We start from the raw sequence: 19,428 nt of genomic DNA, 5'->3' as shown, positions 1-19,428 counted from the left end.
AGCTTTATAAATCATATTTAATGATTGAAGCAAACTGTAACACCATCTGATACCCAGACAATGGGTTTTTAAAATGGGGCAAAGTACCTAACTGAAATTGAGGTTTCCACACATAACGCTAAGTTGTAAAATAGTGATATCAGTAGCTATGATAAGTCACATATCTGTATTGTAATACCTACTCAGAGCAACTAGAATGAAAAATATATAAAATGTTACACCCAAAAGCACTACAAATAAATCAAGGTAGAATCCTAAAAAGTGTTCATATGCACAAGAAGGCAGGAAAAGAAACAGGGGAATCGGAATCAGAAGAAACAAACAGAAAACATTTTTAAAAGGCAGTCTTAATATCTATAATATCAATAAACACCCTACATACAAGTGGTCTAAATATACCAATGAAAAGAGAGAGTTTGGTAGAGTGGACTTAAAAAAAAAAAAAACAGGGCCCAACTACAAATTTTATATGAGACTCACTTTAAATTCAATGACATAGGTATGTTGAAATGAGGGGAAAAGATGCCATGTAAACATAGTTTTTTAAAAGAAAGATTGAGTAGGTTAATGTATAAGTAGACTCCAGAGCAAAGAAAATTGCCAGAGACAGAGAAGGACATTCCATAATGATAACTGGTGGATTTATAATCCACCAAAAAGGCACAGTGATCCTGAATGTGAACTAGCCAATCACAGAGCTTCACAGTACATGAAACAAAAACTGATGGAGGTGCCAGGAGAACTAGACTAGTCTACAGTTATAGTTGGAGATTTCAACACCCATCCCCACCAACTATGAAACCAGGAAGGAGACGCGAGATTTGAACGACACAAAAAAACAGGATGTAACTGACACACAGAACAGTCCACAAAAGGACAAAAAAGAATACACGTTACCCCCCCCCCCCAGTTCCCTTGGAAGTTTTACCAAGATAAACCTTATCCTGGGGCCAAAAATCAGACTCACTAAATACAAAAGAACCAAAGTTGTATCGAGTGTGTGTTCAATATGAGTGTACTGTGATTATAGAACCATAATAGTCTCAAACTAGAAATTAATAGTAGAAAGCAGGAAAATCTCTATACCTGCAGAAAGTAAACAACACTCTAAATAATTCTTGGGTCAAAAGGGAAATCTGAAAGAAAATTGGAAAACACATAGAACTGAATGAAAGTGAAAATATCATATTAAAGTTTGTGGGTTGCAGCCAAAGAAGCATCAAGAGAGAAATATATACTGCTAAATGTTTACATTAGAAATTAGGAAAGGTCTAATTAAATAACCTAAGTTCCTGCCCAGGAACTATGAAAATAAGATAAAAATAAATCCAAAGCAAGAAAAATGAAGGGACTAATAAAGATAAGATAAATCAGTGAAATTTCAGACATGGGAAAAATAAATGAAACAAGTAGCTTGTTCTTTGGGGGAAAAAAATCAATAAAATTGATGAATCTCTAGCAAGTCTGGAAAAAATACAGAGAGAAAATTCAAATCATCAATGTTAGGAATGAAACTGAGGATATTACTATTCAATATGTAGTCTGCAGTCATTAAAAAGATAACAGTGGGATGGTTTGTGCAATTACTCATAAATTTGACAACATAGAAGAAATAGACCAATTCCAAAATAAAATTCCCAAACTACAAAAACTCATGCAAGATGAAATAGGTCATCTGAATATATCTACAATCGTTAAAGGGATTGAGTCTGCAATTTGGAATCTCTGGAAAAAGAAATTGCCAGGTTCATATGGTTTAACTGAAGAGTTCTAAAAAAGCATTTGAAAAAAAAAAATATTATGCAATCCATTTCAGAAAAAAACAGAGGAAGGGCTTCCCAACTCATTTTTTGAGGCTAGTATTACCCTGATTCTGAAGATAGGCAAAAATAGTATAAGAGAAAAGGAAATTACAGACCAATACCTCCCATGAATTTAGATGCAAAAATCCTCAAAAAAAGATTAGCAACTGGATCTATCGAAGTGTAAAACGAACTATACACCATGGCCAAGTGAGATGTACTCCAGGATGCAATCTTAGTACAGCATTTGAAATCAACTGATGCAATCCATCATGTCAACAAGTTAAGGGGGGAAAGTCATTTGATTTTATCAATTGACACACAGGAAATACACTTTACAAAGTCTATCATTTATGATTTAAGAATTTTTTTAGCAATTGAGAACTGGGAGGAATTGTCTGAATTTGATAAAAAGCATTTACAGGAAAAAAAAAACCCCACAACTATAGCTAATATTATACTTAATGCTTCTTTACTCCCCTAGGATTAGGAACAGGACAAAAATACCAGCTCTCACCACTCTTATTAACACAGTACTGAAAGTTCTAGCCATTTAATAAATCAACAAGGACCTACTGTATAGCACAGAGAACTCTACTCAATATTCTGTAATAATATACCTGGGAAAAGAATGGATATATGTATATGTATAACTGAGTCATTTGATTATATACCTGAAACTAATACAACATTCCAACCAGTCCATCCTAAAGGAAATCAGTCCTGAATATTCATTGGAAGGACTGATGCTGAAGCTGAAACTCCAATACTTTGGCCATCTGATGCGAAGAACTGACTCACTGGAAAAGACCCTGATGCTGGGAAAGACTGAAGGCATGAGGAGAAGGGGATGACAGACGATGAGATGGTTGGATGGCATCACCAACTCGATGGACATGAGTTCGAGTAAGCTCTAGGAGTTGGTGATGGACAGGGAAGCCTGGTGTGCTGCAGTCCATGGGGTTGCAAACAGTTGGACACAACTGAGTGACTGAAATGAACTGAACTGAACACAACATTGTTAATCAACTATACTCCAATATAAAATAAAAATTAATTTTGTTAAAAAGGCAAGAAAAAGAAATAAACACACTAATCAGAAAAAGGAAGCTATAAAACTATTTCTGTTTGTAAATGATCTGATTATCTATGTAAAAATCCCAAAGATTCTCTTAAAAAACTCCTAGAATGAATTAGTTCAACAAGGTCCCAGTTTACAAGGTCAACACACAAATATGAATCACATTTTTATATACTAACAATTGTAGAAACCACAATAACACTGACAATCACTCCAAATAAAATGAAATGTTAGGCATGCACATAACAAAACCTGTGTCCTATCTATATGCCTAAAATGACGAAACACTACTGAAAGATATAGAGAAGACCTACATTAATGGAGACATGTATCACATTTATGTGTTGAAAAACTGAGCATAGTAAAAATGTCAACTTTCCCAAAATTGATCTATATGTTTAATCCAATTCCTATAAAAACGCTAGCAAGAATTTGTGTAGATATAAACAACTTATTTTAAAATTGATGTAAATAGGCATAGGCTTTAGAATAGCTGAAACCTTGAAAAGAGGAATAAAATGAGAGGAAACATTGTACTTGATATTAAGGTTCACTATACAGTAATCAAGACATTGTGTTATTGGGGAGAGATGAACATAGATCAATAGAACAGAACAAAGAATCCAGAAACAGACCCTCAAAAATATGCTTAACCAACTGTGGCAACAGTGCAAAAGCAGCTCAATGGAAGAAGGATCGCCTCTTCAACAAATGGTGTTGGAGCAATGAAAAATCCATGGGGTGAGAAATGGACCTTTACCTAAACCCAGACCTTACACCTTATACCAAAATTAACTCAAAATTCTTCATAGCCTTAAATGTAAAACAATAACTATAAAGGTTTTGGAATAATATAGGAGAAAAACTTCTGAATCTAGGGCTAGGCAAAGTTTTCTTTGACTTGACACCAAAACATTGATAATTCAGAGCTTGTCAAAATTAAATACATTTGATGTAGCTGTTAGTTGGAAGAAGGAAAGCCAGGCTGGCACTGGGGAACTTAACAGCTTACATACTTTTCTTCTCGTTTCTGCAGTTCTGTAGTGTTTCCTTCTGATAGGTTGTGAAGCTCTTTGGCTGAGATGAGTGACAACCGGGAGAACAGAGAACTGAAGCAGAGATTAAACTTCTATTGTGGAGAGGAGCATGAGAACAAAGGGCAGAAGGAGACACAAGAGAGAAAGGAGGCGCCAAGTCAAACCCCAGGGGAATCTGGAGTTTAGTATTCAGAGGCAAGGCTTATACCTCCAGAACTCCCCCTTAGTAATGCATGCGACTTCCATATATTTCAGGGAAAAGATCAAGTGAGTCTAGGTCAGGGTCTGACGACTCCAGTGCCACACTCTCTCACACGTCCTGAAGCACCAGCCCCACCAGACAAGGACAAGCCACCACTCTGTGAGAACCTCTTCACTCCAAAGGCCAGGTGAGCCAGCTATGCTTTCTTCAACAGGGAAGCTCCCCTCCTGAAGCTCTAAGCATCTGAAGCTCACACCTGGCCCCTTCACTGGTGAGATGACCTCACTGGCTCTGGTCAACATTCATCCCTTCCCTGGAGTCTAGAAAACAACTCCTTAAATCCAATGGCAAGAGGAAAACCCAAGGTGATCTAGAGGAAGCTGGTCCAGAGAAGAGAAGACAAGATAGAACAAGTGTTCCCTGCCAAGAGACGTGTTGTATGAGAAACCAACCTGGCTTCCCGCTATGAAAAAGATTTCTTGGAGGTATAAAAAAATGGGGCTGGGGAATTTGAAACACTCTATTAGTGCATTAAGAGGCTGGATGGATGTGTTTATGCAATAAAATGCTCCATGAAAACTTTAGGAGTATTATCAGATGAGGATTATCAGATGTATGAAGTTCATACCCATGTGGTGCTGGGGCATCACTCCCATATGGTACCTTGCTACTCTGCTTGGGCACAAGATGACCACATGATCATTTGGAATGAATACTGCAATGGTGGGAGCTTGCAGGCTGCTATATCTGAAAACGCAGAGTCTGGCAATCATTTCCGAGAGCCCAAACTCCAGGATATCCTTCTATAGATTTCCCTTGGGCTTCAGTACATCCACAACACTGGCATGGGGCACCTGGACATCAAACCTAGTAACAACTTCCTTTGTCATAAGATGCGAAGTGACTTTCTCATAGTCCCATAAAAAGGTTGAAAATGAAGCTGATTGGTTTCTCTCTGCCAAAGTGATGTATAGAATTGGTGACTTGGGTCATGTGACATCAATAAGTAAATCCAAAGTGGAAGAGGGACACAATCACTTCCTGAATAATGAGATTTTGCAAAAGAATCATCAGCACCTTCCTAAAGCAGAAATATTTGTCTTGGGATTGACCATTGTAGTGGCTGCAGAAGCAGTCATTACCCACCAATGGCACCATGAGGCATCACATCCATGAGGGGAATCTTCTGGACATTTCTCAGGAGCTCTGCAAAGAATTTCACAAACTACTTAAGAACATGATCCACTCCGATCCATCAGAGAGAACCTCTGCAGCAAAGGTCAAGTTCTCTGTCTCTCTCTGGGGGAAAACAGAAGAGCTTCAGCAGCAGTTGAGCCTGGAAAGGTTCAAGAGAGTCACACTGGAAAGGGGACTGAAAGAAGCCCAGCTGGCCTGATCCCTCAAGAAATGCCACTGAGTCCCAGGGGTCACTGGGACCCCCACAGGTTCACGAAGCACCATATGCCTGCTGGGAGGAAAGAGTGCCAAATCGAGTTTCACTGGGGCAGGCTTCCTCATAAGAACTCCTTTCACACCAACTCTCCTTTTTCCCCCCCAAATAGATATTGACTGTGTCAACCTTTCTCTTGTAAAGGGAGAAACCAATGGTCTTGAGTGCTGGAGATTTCAAAAGCCACTCCTAATTTAGCATTGTCAGCCAAGATCAGCGCTTCCTAGCAGCACTGGTCACAGGCATTATTGCTGGCAGCCATTTCCCTTCTCTCTTGCTGCATTCCTAATACCAGCTGTCAACGGCTCACTCCTCAGATCTGTTGTTGCACGACAAGAAAGCATGGGTTTCTGGATTGAAAGAAACCCCTGTGCAGGATTACAAGGCTGCTTACCTCCCTACCAAGGATCCCAGGGACACTCCTGACAAACAGAAAGGAATTCAGTTTTGTTTGAGTTGAAGTAACATCTGACTTTCACATGCCTGGATATCAACAATGCTTCCTGGATTAGATGATTTTATTCCTCAAAGAATTTTCAGTCACTTTGAGCAAGTGGTTCTCCTACTGTATTCTCTGAGTGGAGACAATCCCTTTCTCTGATATTAAATAAATGACTTCTGATATTAAATAAATTATGTGAGGTGGGTAGAAATAAGACTCTGCATAACTTGAAATTTATGAGCTGTCTATTAACGTATGGAACAAAAACACCAGGTGGAGGGCTTGAGGGAAATTTGATGTGGTTTGTTGTCCCGGTATCTATTTGCTTTGACCCTCTTATAACTGCTATAACTGGTTTTGATTTTCTGAGTGTCACCAATTTCTACTCTATTGTATCAGAACTTGGCTTTGCTTCCTGTGATTTTATCATATCTTATCCAAATCCTTTACTCGGTGTATATTTTTAAAGGAATAGAATGTTTTTAAATAGAGGTTTCTATCTCGTCCTAAGCCAAAAAAAGGGGGGGGGCAAGATAAATACCCCTGTGAAGAGAATGCATATACAAGCAACAGACTGATAAAACATTTCCAAATCACATATCTATCAACAGATTAGTAGCTAGAAGATATAAGCTCACCAGTCAAAAGAAAATCCAATTAGAGAATGGGCAAACTATATAAACAGACATGGCAATGAGGCACATGAGAAGATGCTCAGCCTCACCAGCCATCAGAGAAATGCCAATTAAAACCACAATGAAATATCACTATAGAACCATAAAATGTCTAAAATTTAAAAATGTGATACCACAAAATACCATTGAGAATGCAGAGAAAATGCTTCACTCATACTTTGCTGGTGGGAATATAAATGGTACGTACAGCCACTCTGAAACACCATTTAGCAGTTTCTCAGAATACTAGACGTGCAATTTCCATATGACCCAGAAATTGAGCTTTTATCTCAGAAAAATGGAAATTAGTGTTCACACAAAAACCTGTCCTCTAATAATTAGAGCAGCTTTATTTACAGCAGCTAAAAACTGGAATCAGCTCAGATGCCCTTCATCAGGTTAAATAAACTGTGTTTGATACCAGGGAATACTACTTGCTAATAAAGAGGAATTGACTATTAGCACATGCAACGATTTGGAAACTCTAGGAAATTATGCTGAATATAAAAAAAAAAATCCCCAGAGGTTATGTACTGTGTGGTTACATTTATATAACTTTTAAAATATGATACATTTTAGAAATGAGGGACCTCTTAGTTGTTGCCAGAATTTAGAGATGAAAGTTAGGGTGTGAGGAAATAAGTGGGTTTTAAAAGATCAACAGAAGGCATCTTTGTTGTGTTGTAATTTCTTAGTGTGTTGATGAAGGCAGTGGATAAAGAACATACAGGGGTGATAAAATTCCCCTGAATTTAACACACACTCATACAAATGAGAATAAGTAAGATGGGAAATCTAAATAATGTCAGTGGTTTGTATGAATGTGAATATCCTAGTTGTGATACTATACTATAGTTTTGCAAAATGTTACCATGTTGGAAACTCCTGCAAACATATGAGGGGATATCTCTTTATTATTTATTACTACTGCATGTGAATCTATGTTTATCTCAATGAAAATTTCAATAAAAAAGATCTAATAAACCTGTCACATTTTTCCCAAAGTGGCTGTATCATTTTTGCATTTTCACCCACAATGTGTATGAGTTTCAGTTCCTCTCCATCCTTGTCAGCACAAAGTATAGCCATCTTTTTGTGTGTGTGATTTTATAGTCATCCCTTGGTATCCGCAGGGGTTTGATTCCAGGACTTCCAAAGATACCACCATCCCTGCGTGCTCAAATCCCTTACGGTTGGTGCTTGATTCTGCATGGGCAGAGTCAAACAACCACAGATAACAAAGCATTTTCCATCTGCTGTATTTTCCATCTTCTTGAATTCTCAGATAGGGAGGGTTGGTTGTAATTTTAATTTCACTAGTGGATAAAGATAGTAAACATCACATCTGTTTATATGTTTAATTTACTTGCCACCCTCACATCTTCTTTAGTGAAATATCTCTTCAGAACTTTTGTCAACTAATATAATTTGCTTTCTTATTGTTGGGTTTTGAGAATTCTTTCTATTCTGAATGCAAGTCTGTGGTCAGAGATGTGATTAGTGAATATTTTTCTCCTACTCTGAGCTTGTATTTTCACTACCTGAACAGCTTTATTTAATAGAAATATGTGGGTGAAGATATATCTTTTTTGCATATGGACATAAAATTTTTATAAAACCCATGTGTAAGATGTCTATCTTTTCTACATTGAATTGCCCTTTATATTTTTAAGAATCAGGTGACTGTATTTGTCTGGCTTTATTTCTGATATCTTTGTCTAATATATTTCATATCTTTATCCTATTTATTTATCTATATGTCCATCCTTTTACCAATATCCACTATTTTGAATATTGTAATTTTATAGTAATCCTTGAAATATAGTAGTATGAGTAGTCTATGTTCTCCCCCCCAACTGAATTAACTAGTTTCTTTGCCTTCTGTATAAACTTTAGAATAAGCTTGTTAATATCCTTCCCAAAAAGTTACTTTAATTTTTGTTTGTAATTTCATTGAATATATGCTTCAAATTTGGAAAATTGACATCTTAAACAATATTATGTTTCCCAACCCATGAACATGGTATGTCTTTCCATTTGTTTAGGTCTTCATTGATTGCTTTCATCAACATTTTGTAGTTTTCAAATGCAGATCTTGCACATATTTTGTTAGATTCATATTAAAATATTCTATTATTGGTGTTATTTATTACTACTATTGATTTTTAAATTTCAAATTTCAATCGTTCATTGCTTTTATATAGAAACACAACTGACTTTTTAAGGTTGACTTTTTGTACTGTGAACTTGGGAAGCTAATTTATTAGTTTTAGGTGACTCTTCTTGATTCTTTGGGATTTTTCTATGCATCTATCCCTATGAAAAGGAATAGCTTTATTCCTCTCCTCCATCCTTATCCCTTTTTGTTGCTTTATTACATTTGCTAAAACTTTTCTTGTTGACTATGTGTGCTCAGTGATGTCCGATTCTTTGTGACCCCATGAACTGCCCACCAGGCTCCTCTGTCCATGAGATTCTCCAGGCAAAAATACTAGAGTGGGTTGCCATTTCCTTCTCCATTCATGTTGGCTAGGAACGGTGAAAGAGGCCATCCAAGCATTGTACCCAGTCTAAGGGAAAGGACATTTTTTTCTTTCACTTTTAAATATGATGCTCGCTGTTTTGTTGTTGTTTGTTTATTTGTTTGTTGATGGTGATTTTTATCTGGTTAAAGAAGTATCTTTTTTTTATTTTTTTAAATAAATATTTAAGTTTATTGTATATACATATTAGATCCTTTTTATTCTTAGTTAGCTGAGTGTTTTTAGGATGTCATTGTGGATACACTATAGAAAGGAGATAGATCCCAACCAAAATTTGGTTCAGATGATGCAAGACATATATCAAAAGAGTAAGAAAAATTTATTAATTGCATAATGAAGGCTTTCTGGGTAGGGCAGAGCAGGCTCCCAAGCAGGTCTTTAGGTGGCTTGGGATTTTTATTGTGCTTAGGGCATGGGGCTATGGTGGGAATTCACACTTAACTAGCCAGTGCTTGCATTGTTTGGGCTTTTCACTGACACCAATGGGAGGAACATACAAGCTTTTTTATCAGCTTTCGAAGATGTGAATCAGAAGGAAAAGGGGAAACGATGGAGTCAAAAAGAGTAAATATCAAACACTGTAAATGGAGTCAGACAGTATTACAGATGTTTAATTTGTCAAATGCTGTTATTATATCTATTGAGAAGATCAAATACTGTTCTTATTTAGTCTGTTAATAAAGTGAAATATTTTCATAGATATTTTTAAATGGTGATGATCTTGCATATTGGGGTAAAATCCACTTGGCTGTGAGGTATTATTTTTATATATTGCTAGTCTTTTGGAGAAGGCAATGGCAACCCAGTCCAGTACTCTTGCCTGGAAAATCCCATGGATAGAGGAGCCTGGTAGGCTGCAGTCCATGGGGTCCCTAGGAGTCGGACACGACTGAGCGACTTCACTTTCACTTTCATGCATTGGAGAAGGAAATGGCAACCCACTCCAGTGTTCTTGCCTGGAGAATCCCAGGGACAGAGGAGCCTGGTGGGCTGCCGTCTATGGGGTCGCACAGAGTCTGACACGACTGAAGCGACTTAGCAGCAGTAGCAGCAGCAGCAGTCTTTATTTGCTAGCATTTTCTTTAGGCTTTCACATCTATGTTCATTAGGGATATTGATCAGCAGTGCTTTTTTCTTGTAATGTCTTTGTCTGGTTTTGTTATTAGGATAATGCTGGCATCATTAAGTGTTTGGAAGTAATAATAGTTTTATTCTTGAGAAAATTCTATACAACTCATTTCAATTTTTCTTTAAATATTTGGTAGAATTCATCCAAGAGAAATCATCTGGGCCTAGTATTTCTCTTTGGGAAGATTTTAAACTATGAATTTGATTTTTAAATTAAGCATAGAACTATTTGGGTTGTATAGAACTACGGGAGTTGGTTTGGACAGGGAGGCTTGGCATGCTGCAGTCCGTGGGGTCGCAAAGAGTCAGACACGACTGAGCGACTGAACTGAACTGAACTGATTTGGGTTTCATATTACTGATAATCATTCATTTTATGAAATCTGCTTTTCTTGAAATTAATATAACTACACTGGCTTTCACTGATTTAGTGTTTTCTCTGGACAGTGCTACTTGTATATCTTTCTCCATTCTTTTAGCTTTTATCTATCTATGTAGCTATTTTTAAGGTATGCTTCTAGGAAAACAACATGTACTTAGGTCTTTATTTTATATCTATTCTGACAATCTCTATATTATTAATTAGTGGTTTCAGACTTTTCACATTTAGCATCATTCTTTGTGTTTGGGAATTATAATCTATCTTGTTTGCTATTTTCTACTTGATCCATCTGTTCTTTGTTTTTCTTTTCCTCTTTTTCTATCTTCTGTCTTGTTAATTCAGAGCATTATATGATTTCAATTTACCATCTCTATTAATTTATTATTTATACATCTTTAAAATCTCAGCATTGCCTTAGGCTTTATGTTTTACTTAATCAGTCTACCTTAAAGTAATCTTATATTGCTCCACAAATAATATAAGAACCTTACAGCAGTATATTACCAATTCCTTCATACTATTCATTGCAATATTGTTGTCTTACTTTTTAGTTTTGCACATGCTATAAACTCATTCTGCACTGTTATTCTTTGATTTAGACCAGGCATTGACACACTACAGGCTAAAGGATCTTATTGTGGGTAAAGCTGTATTGTAACATAAGCCTGCCCACTCATTTATGTATTTTTCATGGATGTAGTATTGCAGCAGAGCTAAGTTTAGCTGAACCTTGAACAACATGAGGCTCAGGGACACTGACCCTCTAGGCAGTTGAAAATCCATCCATTTATAATCATTCCTCTGTATATGCAGTTCCTCTGCATCCACAGATTCAATCATACATTCAACATATGGATGATGTAATACTTTAACTATTTTCTAAAAATCTGCATATAAGGAAATGCTCACACTTCAAACCTTTGTTGTTCAAGGGTCAAATACAGTTTCAACACACACCGTAGAACTCACAAGCCGTCAAAAATGTGACCCTTTAAAAAAAGTTTCCCAACCCTGCTTTAGGCACTTATCTCTTATTCAATTAAACTTTTAAAAATATACATATTTTAAATTTACCTTCAATCATTCCATTTACAGAAGGTCTCATTTCTGCATAGATCCCATGTTTAAATATGTGGTCATATTCTTTTGCTTGATCACTTTTTTCTTTTGCAGTGCAAATATGTTGGTAGTAAATTCTCTCAGCTTTACTTTGAGCATATCTTTATTTTTTCTTCATTTTTGAAAGGTATTTTCACTTTGTACAGAACTTTGGCTTGACAGTATTTTCCCCAGCTCTTTAAAGATGTCACTCTATAGCCTCCTAACTTGCTTCGTTGCTGATGAGTCCACTGTTATTTTTGACTTTGTTCCACTTCTTTACTTTGTTCCTTACACTTGGTGTTTCTTTTCTGCAGCTACCTTTTACAATTTATTTTTCTTTTTTTTCAGTAGTTTTGGTGTAATATGAACAGAGACATGTTTGTGTGTGCATGTGCACTGATATTTATCCTTCTTGAGGTTCTCTGAGCTTCTTGTATCTATGTTTTGGTGTCTGTAATTAATTTTGGAAAATTCTTGGTTACTATTAATTAAAATATTTTTTATTTCTCCATTTTCTCTCCCTTCTTCTGGGATTCCAATAGCATGTAATTTAGAAAGTTAGATTGTCCCAACTTTTTCACTCCCTCCCTTCAGTTTGGAAAATTTCTATTGACCTATCTACAAGTTCTTTAATTCTTTTCTCAGCATGGATGGTTCATTAAAGGCTTTCTTTATCCTGTTACTGTTTTCTGTTTTTTTTCTACTATTTCCATTAATGTTTTTTAGCTTCAATCTTTCTGCTCAAATAACTCATCTTATCTTGTATAGTGTCCATCTTAAATATATTAATCATAATTATACTAAATTACCTTTCAGATAGTCTCAACATCTGTGCCATACTCGTCAGGCTCTGGTGATTTTTGTATGTCTTCAAGTATTATTTTCTTGCCTTTTCATTACCTTAAAAAATTTTACCAAAAGATGAACATCTTATGTTCAATAGTTTTCATGCCTGGATACAAGTAAGTATTTTTTCATTTGATACACTTTTGTGTGGGGATTTGAGTTAATCTAGATTTGGCTTGGTTTAAGATTTGGGGTTGTTGTGGTTACTCTCAGAGAAGCCCAAGCTTCAAATTCCAGTAAAGATTCCCTTTGTATAAGGGAAATCATTTTTTTTTTTTTTTCCCAGAACAGTGTCTGATTCAGAGTTCAAGTTCTTCCTTTTGAACTTTGATTCACAGTGTCTTAACACACATTCTCCTGGAGCGTTTTGCTATCACTTCTCATTTAAACATTGTCATCACAGCAGTGGAAAGGGAATTGAAGTCTCTGTTGTTCTGATTAAGCCTCTGTCGTTGGCTTGCACTGGGACCCTGGGTCTCAGATGTGTGGCTCTCCTGGTTTTCTTGCACCTCCACACTCACCCCCTGAAGTAAGTGGCACCTGACTCCCTATTCCCTTCCTACCAGTGTTCTAGAAGAAGCATTTGTTGCCCTTCTGCCCACAAATGAAGGATCTTTTCCAGGGTGCTGATGGAGGAGGAGGATTCAGGTGGAATTTCTTGCCCCCTCAACATGGTTGCTCATCCGCTGGCTCACTGCATAACAATAGGTACTTCAGATCTTCTTCAGATCTTTTCTCTGAGTGCCTGGTAGTCTTTACAGAGAAAGAGCCCACAGACAGACCCTGGTCTCCCAATTTCTGTGGCCTCTTAGAGATTCCACACTGTCTCACCAGCCCCTGTTTGGTGGTAACTAATTTGTCAGTGATACTACCTGAAGTTTTCTTATCAGGGCCCAGGTGAATAGACCCCAGGGGAGTGAATACCTGCCTCACATCTTCCCTTGCAGGCACTGACCCTCCTTAGATTTGGGGTGGTTAGTTGTTCCGTGACCACAGATTTCCAAAGGGTTCAAAATACGCCGTCAATTTGAAGTCATTCTGCCTCTCTTTTGCTGTAAGTGCTGTAGCAGCACTGTTTTTACTGCTCACTTTAGAAGGATTTTACTTGCTTCTGCAGCATCAGCTGGGAGCAATGGGCCTTACAAATAAGATGTGGCGATCTCCTGACTCCAAGATTATCCAAGCAGCTTGACAACTAGATCTGCTATGTGTTCACACTGCAGGCCTCACAAGGGTGATGTAACAGTTAAAGTGAAATCGATTCCTGGGAAGCATGTAGGGTGGAACCAGCCACATCCTCATATTTAAGCAAGCAGCTTAGTTGCATGGCATTGACTCTTGGGCTGAATTTACATAGGATAATTTAACTGCTAATACTTTACTCATGCGTGCACGCTTAGTCACTCAGTCATGTCCGATTCTTTGTGACCCCATGGACTGCAGCCCATCAGCCTCTTCTGTCCACAGGGATTCTCCAAGCAAGAATACTGGAGTGGGTTGCCATGCCCTCCTCCAGGGGATCTTCCTAACCTGCAGATCCAACTTAGGTCTCCCGCATTGCAGGCAGATTCTTTACCATCTGAGCCATCAGGGAAGCCCAAGAATACTGAAGTGGGTAGCCTATCCCTTCTCCAGGGGATCTTCCTGACCCAGGAATTGAACTGGGGTCTCCTGCATTATAGGTAGATTCTTTACCAGCTGAACTACCAAGGAAGCCCTATAAAACTAAATTAAAAAATTAACTCCTTAAAATTAAAACTTAATAATACCTATTCCTTCCCATGCCAGTTAAAATAATAGTTCTTGGTATTATATTATAGAAGAAAAATGTTTCTTAAGCAAACAAAAATGAACAAAAAAACCCACGAGTTGTTATTTTCATTTTGTATTAATTCTATCTTTTTTATATTGGAGTATAGTTGATTTACAATATTGTGTTAGTTTCAAGTGTACAGGCAAAGTGATTCTGTTATACATATACATGTATCTAATTCTTTTTCGAATTCTTTTCCCATTTAGTTTGTTACAAAGTACAGAGTTCCCTGTGCTATACAATAGGTCCTTGTTGCTTATCTTTTTTATATATAGTAGTGTGTATATATTCATCCCAAGCTCCTAATTTATCCCTCCTCACGCTTTTCCCCTTTAGTTACCATAAATTTGTTTTCTATGTTTGTGGGTCTATTTCCGTTTTGTATATAAGTTCATTTGTATCATTTTTTTTAGATTCCACATACAAGTGATATCATATGGCATGTGAATTTCTTTTTATGCCTTACCTCACTTAGTATGATAATCTCTGGGTCCATCCATGTTGCTGCAATAGCCAAGATTTTAATCCACATTTCTGATAGTCTTCCTTTTGTCAAATAAAATTAATGCCCAAAGAACAACCAGAAACCATAGCAATTTTTTTGAATTTTAACAAGAGAGAAACTAAAAACTCTGTGCCAGCCAATGTCGGAGATGCTCTAGAGTGTCTATGAGCCTTGGGAGGAATACATGAAGAAGAGAGAGTGTAAAATTTAGACAATCTGTGGGTCACGAGGAAAGGTAACATTACCAAGTCTCAGAAAATCCACCACTTCCATACAGCTCCTGAGGGGTAAAAAAAAAAAAACTTTGAAGGTTTATTCCAGCAGAGTGAGAGAAACATGAAAATAGAAAAAGCATGAAAACAAAGAATGAAAATGTCATAGAAGAGTTGGAAGCTGAACATTGAAACAGTTTGAACATATGGATTTGGGTATAAATAAATGTTGTAAATATGGTAACAAAGCTGCATGCAAAATTCTTTTTTAAAAAATTAACATTTAAATACTAACATGTGAATGTTATTAAATATTAACATTTAAATATTAATCAGTCTTGCAACTTTAAAGCAGGGTTGACAGACTAAAAGTATGTCAGGGGAGCAAAATTCTTCCTTGAATATGAGGGATAAAAGTAGTTTTGTTTATGATTTTGCTAGAAAAATCTGATCAGATAAATATAGGCATAAGCATGTCCTTTCATTTCTTCAAGAAATATATTGAGGGCCTGGGATTCTGAATGAGAAGAAGTGATATCTTCTTTCTTGGACTAACTGATAAGCAGGGGAGATAAACTAACAGCAAAGTAGGAAATTGCAAACTGTGTAGCATTCAGGGCTTTAAGAGCAAAGAATGCTGTGAGACAAACTCCTGTGTGTCTGTGTGCTTGGTCAGCAAGGTCCTTTCTGAAAGGGTGGCATGTACACTGCACCCTGAAATCTGAGAAAACCCAGATGAACGAAAAGGGTAATGTGTGTTTCAGGCAGGCCCTAAATTTTGAAGAGAACTGAGGTCGGTGGAGAACTGAGCAGCTGGTACAGGGGAAGCCCATCCCATTGCAGAGTGGAAGAAGAGGGGAAATCTGACGATGCCTGTGCTAGGGGGCATAGGTCTCCACTGGATGCCAGGAAGTCACTGCAGGAAGTGAGTGAGTGTGTGTGTGTGTGTGTGTGTGTGTGAATAATATATTCAAGAAGTTTCAAAAATCAAAACGCTTTAATACTTAACCCAATGAAGTGTCTCACTTCGACCCTTGTTCTGGTCTACCCCACCAACCTCAACCTCAAGCAAACATAAATTCTTCTTTCTCCTTCTTTCTTATATAAAAGATGACATACTATAAAATATTATTTTTAACTTGCTTTTTTCATGCAACAAGATTTTCTGGAGATATTTTTATAGCAGCATATGGGACCTTCCTCAATCTTTTTTCCTTTTGCTGCTTCAAGGAATTCTGTTGTGGTGACAGACCACAGCTTATGTATCCAGTTTCCTCCTGGTGGGCTTTTGAGTGGTTTGCCATACTTTGCTGTTTCAATGTAGCTGAGGGTGAGCTTGTATTTATTATGTATATCACTGCCCATATATAAAAACCCATGCAGTAGACAAATTCCCAGAAGGTATTGCTGAGTCAAAAGCTAAGTTAAGCATTGTATTGTTTTGATATAAATTCACAATTGCCCTGCTTTCTGTAATATAACATTCTGCACCCCTGATGTCAACAGATAAAGCCTATGCTTCTTTAAGCAAGGAAGTGACATAATTTGGCTTGCAATTACAAGAGCCCAGTCCACCCTCTGAGTAGAGAATGTTTTGGAAAGTGAATGAGATCACTTGGAAGGCTTTTATAATTGTTCAGAAAAAGAGTTATGGTGAGTGATTAGGAATCAGAGAGATATGAACAAGTGATAGGCAGACATAGAATTTACAGGATTTGTGGATGATTTGGTTGTGACAAGTAAAGAAAAGGCAAACAAGAGGAATGGCCACAAGCAGTGAGGGCCAGGAGAGCAGTGGGGATCCTGAGTGCGTTAGGAACCTGTTAAGTTTGGGTTCCCTGTGGGACATCCAAGCTGAGCTCTCTAGTCAACTACATAAGTCTGAACCTCAGAAGAGAGATCTCAGCTGGGGATGCAGGTGGGAAATGGAACTCCGAGCACAGAATGAAGCAGGTCACTGGGACAGATGCAGAGAGAGACAAGGAAACATCCCAGGCCTGAGGCAATCTAACCTCAGAGTGAAGCAGGAGAGGGGCACGGCGAGGGGAGCAGCGCATATGCGTGTCCTGAGAAGTGTCATATGGAGAGAGTCTTGGAAAGACAGGTGGACTGAGCACCACAGGAGTTCCCTGGGTGGGACAGCATGGAGACCTTCAGTGAGAACCATCAGCCTAAAGGCAACCACTAGGAGCTCGAAGAGAATGTCTCCTTGAACACCGCTAAGTATTAGTATTAGTAGATCACACTAACTCTAAAGAGTTGTGCCCAACTCTTTGTGACCCCATGGACTGTAGCCCGCCAGACTCCTCTGTCCATGGAATTCTCCAGGCAAGAATACTGGAGTGGGTTGCCGTTCCCTGCTCCAGGGGGTCTTCTCGACCCAGGAATCGAACCCCAGTCTCCTGCATTGCAGGCAGATTCTTTACTGAGAAAAAGAGCACGTGATAACATTGCATAGAAAAAAAGAATAGAGAAACCAAAAGAGACAGTAAGGAAGGCAATGACAGAAAGCATAACAAGATGCTTGTGTATGGGCAGACAGTCAGAAGCAGGACTTGGCATTCACACTTGGCTCGTGGCTGGAGGACTCAGCTCAGCAGGCCTCACCTTGAGCTGGTGCCTCTTCCTGCAGGGCTGATGGAGCAGACAGTGCCATGGGGCTGCATAGTGATGTTAGGTAGCGGACACTTCTAGGGCAGTTCTTACAATGCAGGTAAGGGGACGGAAGTCTTGCAAGTAAAAATAATTCTGAGACAAGTGAAGAGGAAGGAGACATACCATTCAGTATGGCATATGCATATATATTGTATATATGTGTATACATATGTAAAATAAAATGTCATTGAGGGCATTGAAAAATAAATAAAGAGCATAGTGACCAAAAAGGCAAAGGACAGAGCACTCATGGAAAAAGAAAACAAAGATGTTATTATTCATGTTACTCTGCTGAATAATAGACAAGGTTTATCTGTTAACACTAAACTCAGAAAACCCAAAAAACCAGGCACAATGGCTGATAAAATTTCTGTGACATCTGTAGCTCAATTAATGGTATTGTGTCCATGTTCACGTCCTATTTTTGATAATTGTACCATTATCAACAATTAGGGGAAACTGGGTGAAGTGTTTATAATAATTTTTGGCACTGCTTTTTCCACATTTCTAATTATAGGATAATTAGAATAAGTCTAATTATTCTGAAATGAAAAGTGAAAAATAACTGAGAGTATCCTTTTCTCCCTGAACCTGTCACCTCTGCCAAGTGCCCTGTGTCACCAAGAGGTGCCATCCTTCTCCAGTGTCCAAGCTGTGGAGCTCAGCTGTGAACCAAGTCCTCCTTCTCTCAGCTCCACCCCCCAGTCCCGTCCACTCTGCGCTAGACAGGTCCACGCTCCTGTCTCTCCCCTCCTCCACAGAGCCAGGCTTGGTCCCATGTCATCCACACAAAGACCCCAGCACCTCTGCAACGACAGCAGCACTGCCCGTCCTCCTGCCGCTGCTGCTGTGAAGTCGTGTCAGTTGTGTCCAGCTCTGTGCGACCCCAGAGACGGCAGCCCACCAGGCTCCGCCGTCCCTGGGATTCTCCAGGCAAGAACGCTGGAGTGGGCTGCCATTTCCTTCTCCAATGCATGAAAGTGAAAAGTGAACATGAAGTCACTCAGTCGTGTCCGACTCTTAGTGACCCCATGGACTGCAGCCCAGCAGGCTCTTCTGTCCATGGGATTTTCCAGGCTCTTGCCTAGAATGGGGTGCCATTGCCTTCTGCTGTCCAAGTCACTGTTCTGAAACAGACCACATCCTTCCTCTTCCTACCTTACACTGCTCTTCAAAGCACTGTGTTCCTGGAGAACCACCTGCCAGTCCACCTTTCAGTCCAGCCACCTCCACCAGGCAGTCGGCCTTCCAGGGGCAGGTGCCAAGACTCTGGCTGCCCAAACAAGCCCCAGGATTCATGGCCATCTGCCACATCTGTCCTGGACCCCGACCTGGTTTGCCTCAAGCTTCACTCAAATTCTGCCTCACCCCTACAGCTTTCCTCCAGTTCATCCACCTTCTGGAAGTGTCAATGGCTCTCTCTTCTGTGTTCTCACAACACCAGGGGTCTGTTTTGTTTGCAGTGAGGCTGGAAGATGGCTAGTGTTGCCCAAGCCTAACTCAGCTTTATATCCCAAGAGCACAGCTCTGACGTGGGGCAGAATAGATTTGCAGA

At 38.6% G+C, this 19,428-nt stretch overlaps 1 pseudogene; it reads left to right on the top strand.

Moving 5' to 3' along the window:
• The first annotated feature begins 3,965 nt into the window (after nt 1-3,965).
• Nucleotides 3,966-5,770, top strand: LOC120875335 (annotated as a pseudogene).
• Nucleotides 5,771-19,428: the final 13,658 nt, after the last annotated feature.

Source organism: Oryx dammah, unplaced genomic scaffold, assembly GCF_014754425.2.
Source record: "Oryx dammah isolate SB20612 unplaced genomic scaffold, SCBI_Odam_1.1 HiC_scaffold_16, whole genome shotgun sequence".
NCBI classification, from domain to species: domain Eukaryota; kingdom Metazoa; phylum Chordata; class Mammalia; order Artiodactyla; family Bovidae; genus Oryx; species Oryx dammah.
This window is presented reverse-complemented; position numbering and strand designations above follow the sequence as displayed.